The 9,310-nt window shown below is 31.8% G+C and overlaps 1 protein-coding gene across 1 annotated transcript in view; it reads right to left on the bottom strand.

Annotated features, from left to right (window-relative positions):
• LOC106106309 (inactive angiotensin-converting enzyme-related protein-like) overlaps positions 1 to 6,088 on the bottom strand; it is a 33,680-nt gene extending 27,592 nt beyond the window's left edge. Inside the window, exon 1 of the mRNA XM_013286880.1 lies at positions 5,817 to 6,088. The gene's annotated coding sequence lies outside the window, so the exon portion shown is untranslated. The remainder of the gene's footprint in view (positions 1 to 5,816) is intronic.
• Positions 6,089 to 9,310: the final 3,222 nt, after the last annotated feature.

Raw genomic sequence — 9,310 nt, forward strand, 5'->3', positions numbered from 1 at the left:
TCATGTTTGTTAGAGTTTGTAGCTTATACTGCTGAACAAACTTCGATGAAATTTGTCATATAGGTGTAGAATGTAGTTTAGCATTTGATTCTTTTAAAAATCACAAATTAAGATTGTTAGATCCAAACTTAAATAAAACATAATTTCTGTTTTCTTAACAATTTTCTATAATTGTATTGCATCTAACACGACTGTCCAAAATTCCCCAAGGACTTTAAAGTGCTCATCCAAAGTAATCCTGTTTGCTTATATCTCAACTTGGTTTCTCGCAAATGCCGTTTTTCCGAGAACCCTCTTGAACAAATTATAAAGAAATAAATGAATCATTTATATGTTCTTATTCGTTTAATTTTTTTACATTACCTTTGGTTTTTATTAAATTAAATTTAATATGATTGTCGATCATACTTGTCGTGATCATATTTGAATCATTTAACTAAATATTGAAATGTATTAAGTACTACAGCATAAAGTTGATACTTGGCTTGTAATTTCAAGTCTCATATTGCAGTTATTACACATTATTTTACAAATAAACAAAAGGCACCAAATCTTTTTCATTTAATGAAAGGGGGCAAACGAGCAGCCAGAACAGCTAGGTGGCCAACGACACCTATGAACATTCGCAACATCAAAGGAACTGATAGGCTCGCTTCTTGAAGGACCCTAATTCGCATTTGTTTGGATATACCGCCGAGGATAGATCGTTCCACAACGCGTATGGAATGCCAGCCATCGAGATGGTGAGAATGGTACCCGGCGGTCTGTGGGTGTCGTCCGATGACGAAACTCAGCGGCAGGAATTGTTCCAAACAACTCTTCGGAACACTCCCCGTGGTAAATGTAAATGTCCAAGCACACCGAATATGTGCAATATGAACTCCAGAAATTATAAATGCGATGAAATTAGAAATTGAAATTATAAATATCCATTCTGTTCAGAATAAAAAAAAATCTTTAGTATTATTTTCAGAATAATAAGGGGTCACGATTCAGTATGTAGCCCTAAGTTAGATTAATGATGCGAAGAAATGAAATGACAAATGAAAGTCGACCGACCATAGATATATTTAATAGCTAACGCTGACCTTAAGTAAGAAAAGATAAGTAAAATTGATCTTTTGTAAACAATTTACATAAAAAAAACTCCTAACATGAAATTTAGGTTATCCTCGACATAATCATGCAAGGAATATAAAAACATTAGAATAAAAATGTATACAAATAAATATTATATGATATTAAGTGATTTATATAGATTAAGAACTTCAATAAACATAATACAAATGATAGTGATGAAAGTCTATATTAAACTATTATAATAAAGCGTAAACACACACTTCTTTGTTGCCAAAGATCTTAGCAATTACAGCATATTTTAGAATAATTATTTTTTAATAGAAAGCCCTACACTTACGTCAGGCTTTAGGCTATATATTTTCACGCCATTAAACATAGGGGGTAAATATTTTAATAAAAACCCTAATATGGGAAAGAGACCATACGATACGAGCTGCCAACATCAAGAAGCAAGATTGCCATGGATTGTCATCATGTCATGTCATTTTGAAGTTTGCAATTCATAAATTGACAAATGTTAACAATACAATGAAGTTTTTATAATTACCTACGGATGAAACCGCATGGGAACAGCTAGTATTTTATATAAAGAGCTCTTGCCTCGATTTGATAACAAAAATATTACACGAAAAATATAGAAAAGCGATGTCGTGACGTTTATACAAGCTAACCATATTAACGTAATCGTGTAAAACTTGTATATTTCCTTGTTGTTATTTTGAGTTTGTGCAACTAAGTTATCTCTCATCTAAGTTATAGACGAAATAACTTGGTAACGAATTAACAAGTACTGGTTATTTACGTTATTGTTCTAAACTCGCCAGTCTCCGCTCCGTTGACTTCACGCCACGTTTTAATCAATTGAATCAAAGTTAATATAATAATTTTAGTGTAACTGTTTACAGTTCAATATTGTTTTCGTATTTGGTTGTTTTCTTTAAATTAAATCATTTGATTTGCTAAATAAAGTGATTAAGCATATTAATTGCTAAACCAATATTCAAGTGAGAGTCAAAATGGCGGGTGTACTATAGCGAATTAAATTATACCACTAACTAAAAAAATGTACCTGAAATGTACTATTTAGTACCTCGCTTAAAAAAAATAGTACCTTCTGTAGAACGAAATTATAATGAAATAAAGTTAATTGACATCAATATGGAGGGAGAATTATATAACTTAATATAGAATGTACTATTTTTTTGAGCGAGGTACTAAATAGTACATTTTAGGTACAATTTTTTAGTAAGTGGTATAATTTAATTCGCTATGGTACACCCGCCATTTTGACTGTCAAATATTGAATAGGCTAAAATATGGCAATGACGTCAAATGATTTGTCAAGTACATCAATTTGCCCTTGAATTTTTAAAACTCAGTAAATATCTTTATTGGATTTATAAAATTTCGTTCTATTAAATTAAAATTTCCGGCGTGCGTTTAAGGATATCATTTATCGAAAATTCTCAGTTTGATCTCATTTTCTTATCAATTTAATAGACATAACGAGTTCGATAACAGTAACTAGCCCAAAGTACCAACATCCATCATTGATAAGAAGTTTTAGACGCATCCTGCCTATGTACAACTAAGATGGAATTCGTTATCATTAATTATACAAGACTGAATGGAATAACAATAAACTTGTGTCTCATTAGACTTTGGAATTTCGTTTCAAGTTACGTTACTAGTCACGTACAATGAGCGACATAGCTTAACCATGGTAAAGACGTAAACTTTTTGGTTCACTGTACAAAAGTAATTTCAGATTGAATTTTTAAGTTATTGTAAATACTAGTAATACTTTTTGTTATAGTAAACTTTATGTACTGCTTCGTTTCCCTTGATGTACTGTAGTACACTCACGAAAAGAATTCCGCTTTTCTCATGAGTGTGAGCCGTAGGCCTAATTTTAGTCCTCGTTTACTTACCATTTTCTTATACGGAAAGGATGAGAAGGGAAACTGGATTTGACGATCAAGATAACGCATATGAGAAGGGAAATATCCTAATTTGATCGTCCCCTCCTTTGTCGATTAAAAGTAGGCATCTGATGGCATATTACTACGCGCAGCGTTCCTTTCGGTATATCAGCGAATTTAGGTGGCAGCTAACTTGTTGACCACGTTACGGTATAAAAAAATCTAGGTAAATTCAAAAAGTGACATTTTCAAATCAGACATATCAATATGTGTATTTTTGGAAAGTGTCAAATGATTTATACTTCCTAAAACAGTAAGTCAATGGCCAGTACAAACTTAAATTGTATTTTATATTGTTAAAGATTAACAAGCGCATGGCTTGGTAACATAATACTTCCTCGGTAAGGTAATACGATTTTACGTCACATGCAAGTTAAGCTATAACTTGATACATTTACTTTGTTTTTACTTTTAGCTTTTTAACTATTTTGATGTATCCTGTATTCTTGAAGGATATTTAGTCTGTGCTATAAATCAGTACCGTTTACCTTTAATGAAAATAACAATATAAACTTTGGTAATTGTGATCCAATACATTATTTAAATATTTATTTCATGGTTTTAAAATGTAGGAATTCCACTTGTTATGTTAATAATCGGACAGTAGTCGGATGTCAGAAATAAGTGTGTTGCATAGCTCGACTACACAACGGTCACATTGGTAGTGACTATCAGGGGAGTGTGAATACATGGAAAACAGCGTGAAAACACAAGAACTAAAAAAGACTATAATTTGGTTAAGCATAATATGGCTGTGGCTCGTATACTAATTTCAATTCTTTTATATTCCGAACAATCTCTTTTAATCATGTATGCAAACTGCGACTTTCAATGAAAGTTATAGAAACTACGTTAATAACAATCGAATGAAGAAATAAATAGCTTTAGTTAGACAAAAAATTAAACTAAGAAGATAGGAAATATTTTTCAAAATGATTTCCATGAAAACATCATAGAAAACATTTATCTTAAAACATCAAGATATTACAGAAGTTAATTCAGAAGAAATCATAATTATTAAGGAACTAGCTTTTGCCTGCGACTTTGTCCGCGTTGAATTAAATAAAAACAAAGTAAATAGCCTATGCGTTCTTCCAGATTATCCTCTATATGTAAAACAAATTTCATTGAAATCGGTTCAGCCGTTTAGGCTACAAAATCTAACAAAACATTCATCCATCCATCTATCGATATAAAATTTCGCATTTATAATATTTGTATGATAGCGTAATTATTAATTATAATGAAGTAATATTAATAATGATCTGTGCTCTTTACGTAACTAAATGTTATTCTATAAAATATATCTTCTAGTTAATATTATGTTCAATTAAACACAAACGTTTTATTACATTCGTATCAAAACATATTGATCCATTCATAAGCTATGACTCAGTTTGACTTGACTAACGTTTATATTGATAGTAGAATAGTGAAAATATTATGTTGACTACAAAGGTTCTTTAGTATGTAATTCTATAACTATTGTGGTCAACATGTAATACACACTTTAAAAAACATCTTTTTAATAAACTTGTGGCCAATAATTTAAATGTTGCTTTAATTATGTAGTTAATGTGTTTCTACGTTTTAATTAATTTTAAACACTAGCTGTTACTCGTGACTTCGTCCGCACACGTCACACACATCCTTCGTCCGCATACTGTCGACATAATGGAATTAAAAAATAATATAAAATGTTAGCTATGTTACTCACATATAAATTACCTTTCTAACGGTAAAATAATTTTTAAAATCCGATCCTGTAGTTGTTAAGTAATTTAAATACATACAAAAATACAAATCTTTCCTTCAGTAAAATATTTTATTGTCAGTTAATAATGATGTCTTACGTGTTATTTCTTACAAATACCATGTAAAATACATCTAATTATATTACTAACTTCGTGCTATAAACCAGGCCTTGATATTGCGCAGTTTTATCGTTAACTTAGTGTATAAATCGGAAAGAGAAAAACAAGATGTGGGTTTGTACATTCATTTAAATTAATTATGGGTAATTTCCTAAGACTGGATACCTATTAACAACTACCTTTTGTCTAATAATAAACAGTTCACTTTACATACAAAACTCTCTGAAGTTGAGTACTTTACAATCATCGTTATTCACAACTAGATTTAGGGCCTGTCCCACCACTAGCTGATAAAGGCTCAGATAGCTTAAAATGACGTCACTGTCAGGTAACAAAATCCGATATTTCCATCACATATTTTACACGTTGGATTGTTATCAGACAATTTACAATTTGGTGGGACAGAACATACAAAATAATAAGTATGACAACTTACAAATACCCTACATTTATTACTAGAAATGTAGACTGAAAACAGTTAACTTAAAGACGTGCTCGAGTACATCTTAATTTAAAACTGCCAGTTCATAAGTTTTTTTTTTTATGTTTGTAAAGATTTAGAACGATAAGTATCCAAGAGAATTGTAATCCTTCCGAAAAAAAAAAAACTGTTTACACTATTTTTTTTTTAATTAATCACATATTTTATTAAATTATTCCAATGTTAGATCTTAATGCTCTTGCGAATTTAAAGGATTAAGAATTCCAGTTCTTTGATCCGGATATAGATAAGTTATCTATAAATAACTTTATTATCTATCCAATGACATAAAGACTTGCACTCGTAGATAACAGGTTTAGATAAAACTAAACGAATCATCAATAAACTAAGTTAAAGCAAAAAACGTGGCTACAAATGAATAAAGAACCAAACACTCACTCAGTTAAACAAAACGCCGGTTAACTTGAAAATCCACTTGTGACGTGACTTCTTCTGCCAACAACACAGAAAACAAAACTCAAAAACTCCAAAAATCACGGTACGTCAACACAAAACTTTGTCATTATTGCACACACTGCACCCGACACTCGAAAAAAGTTTTAAAAACCTCCTCGGTTATCGTAAAGGCGGCAAAAAATCCGACAAACTGGCACACACGTGCGTCTACGATAGCGACCGACAACGGACTGAACCGGGCTGACACACAGACGGATCGGACAGCGTTTAGCGAATCGAGATACGCAATCCAAGCGGCCAAGACGTTCCGGATTCGTGCATTCGCTTTCAGTTCTCCAAACGATAGCGTGACGCACGACGCTGACCAATGATTTCTTATAGAAAACAATGATTGCGTTAATTTTACAAAAGTAACATCGTACAACTCCTAAGAGCGAGCCATAACGTGAACGATTTTATAGTTTATAGTAGCAATAAAATTGACTATCTAACATTTTTACTTCAAAAGGAGACCAATAAATATTTTTGATGGAATTGCCAGCATCCGACATTTATTGCGACCTACATCACGTTCCGTTTAATGTGATAACTTTTTGTTTTTATCATAATAGTCACAAATAAAGGTCCTCCTATAAAATACTTTGTTTTAAATGCTTCCTGTGACTTGTTTTATAAAACAGTATAATTAATTTCGTTAAACCATTCGATGTTCACGTGGGCACGGGGCGGGGAATTTAATCAGGAGTCCTAGAGATTCTACGTGGGCCGATCTCTTAATGTGTACTGGTATTACGGTATTAGAATTCCATGAGTTGACACCATTACCGAGAGGAAATAAAGTAAAGAAAATATTGTTCAGATATCCTAAGAAGCTACAAATGAATTTTAAATATACCTTCTGAAACCAAATGAAAAATAGTTTCATATCGTTAGAGATATAATAGGATTAGCTCCTTTTTATCGGATAAATCGATTTATCAATGTAAAACGACACGAAGGAATAGTTAGGTAGACAATCAACATGATAAATAATTAAATAATGCAACATTTGAAGACTAAATTTACTTGACATATAAAAATAAGCAAGCTTAACTTCGGAACCGCAACAGACATTTATATCAAACTGCCATCTCAAAGATCCAGTCACGGCAGCCACATTTAAGAAGACGTTGACTTACAACTTTACTTTGTAAAACATAATAAAATGTCACGCTTTGCAACTTTGGTTGTAAGAAAACGCAAACAAGTCGAAATCGAAAAAAAATGCCATTCGGTTTAGAATTTGCTGAACATCTAACTTGCTTACTAGTCAAATTATTTGACTCGCGACTCCATCGGCGTTTAATTAAAAAAATAGTACATAACCTATGTGTTCTTCCAGACTATCCTCTACATCTATGCCAAATTTCATCGAGATAAGAATGAAATCCATCCAAACATTCTTATTTATAATATTAACTAAAATTATTTGATAGGTTAATAACTATGATCTGAGTTAACTAAACAATTTGACCAAAACTGAATAAATTGTAATAATAATTATATTTAACTATCGTTTGTAACTACTTACTTTTATTACTATGAGTGCTTGGAGTACGTAACACGAAGCGGTTACTAAGAGAGGAACCAAGAAAAGCTATTTGTTGAAACAATTGCAGAAGCAGTGACTATTTGGAATCACCGACGCGAATACAGTCGTAGCTAAAGTGCATTGAGTTCTTGCGAATATTGGGTAAAGGAATTCTATGGAAATGGTGACTCGCATGTTATTTTGATATTAGAAAAAAAATGAAATTAACCATCACAATGTTTTGACAGCCATTATCTCTGTAAGAAGTTACTTATTATTAATGTAAATAATACAGACACAGAATCTATTAAATAATAGTTATATTTTAAAGGAAGACGATTTCAAAAGTAGAACCTATAATAACTTACGAAAAACAAAAAATAACGAAAAACATAAGCATTAATTAATAATTGATATTCAAAAAAATATTTAATTTACTCCAAAGATTAATGCAATTCACTTTCAATAAACGATAATATTCCAGAAAATAAAAGGACAATAAAAGGATCAATTAAAACATTCCTATTAGTATTCTGCATTCCGCGAATTCTCGCAGTTCCTGTGCAGTCTTGTCCATTAATTGCGTCTCCGTATATATTTACCATTTATGATATTACTCCATGTATCTTACATAACTATATAGTCCAACACGATAGTATGTTGCCAACGAGTATAATAAATTACATAAAAATATTGATGTTACTTATTACGAAGTCTTTTGTTCTTCGGTCTACATTTCTTTAGGAAAAAGGGAAATTATGCAAATTCAAAATCATGACTATAAATGTATCAATCGATATTTTTAAAACTCAGTGACATCAATGCGAGCTACGAATTCGAAGTACAGTTTTTAAGAATCGTTTCAGAATTCGGCCTTTAGTTTCATTCGACATGGTAATTTACCAACATTGCCTTTGTATCTGCTATTGAGATGCAGATAGGTTAGCACGTAAAACAAATGCGAAACTTTTGAATGATCTCTGCCTCAACATTGCGTAGTAAAGTCTCTCAGCGTCGATGTACATAAGTGAAAACATCAGAATATGCTATCACGCCTCCGCCTACGTCTGAAGATCATGCACGTCAGTGCGTTCATCGAAGCGTGTTCCTTCTCTATACTACGAACAAAGATATACAATCAGAGTCGTAACATACCAAAACATATGGATCTCTCAAATATTTGATCCGACTGGGATTCGACAGTACCTCTGGTTAAACTGGGTCAGCCGGTCACTGTTTGTTATCAATACTCACGCAATGTGTTTTAAATAGATCTTAAAAAACCACTATATCTGTCAAGTATTACGACATTTCTAATTATTTGTTTTTGTATTTATGCAATTCCTCGAACATCAAATGTAAATTATGAATCATTTGTACGTCATCAAAATGTGGTGTGATCGCTTACGATTTTCATTTGTTATAATAAGTCGAATTTATTATGACGACAGTTAACCAATGACTAGTATTATGACTGCTAATATTCTCATAATTGTCTTATTAAAATACTAGCTTACACTCGCGCCTTCGTCCGCGTGGAATAAAAAAAACAAAAGTAAGTTGCCTATGTGTTCTTCCAGACTATCCTTTACGTCTATGCCAAATATCATCGAAATCCTTTCAGCCGTTTAGGCTACAAACTCTAACGAACATCCATCCATCCATTTAAACTTTCGCATTTATAACATGAAGTGATAATAGAATGTAACTTGACTTTCAATCTTTACTTGTCTGATATCTACATCCATCTAATCCTATGTCCATTTTTTCTTCGTATATTCGTCTTTTGCTGTATTATTGTCTTCATTTAAGATTTCAACATATTGTGGATTTCTAGTTGCAAAAACTTCTCTATAATTAAACCAACTTGTGTTTCTATTGCAATTTTGCTGTCGGTACCTTTTAG

This window comes from Papilio polytes, unplaced genomic scaffold (genome assembly GCF_000836215.1).
Source record: "Papilio polytes unplaced genomic scaffold, Ppol_1.0 DF822289.1, whole genome shotgun sequence".
Classification (NCBI taxonomy): domain Eukaryota; kingdom Metazoa; phylum Arthropoda; class Insecta; order Lepidoptera; family Papilionidae; genus Papilio; species Papilio polytes.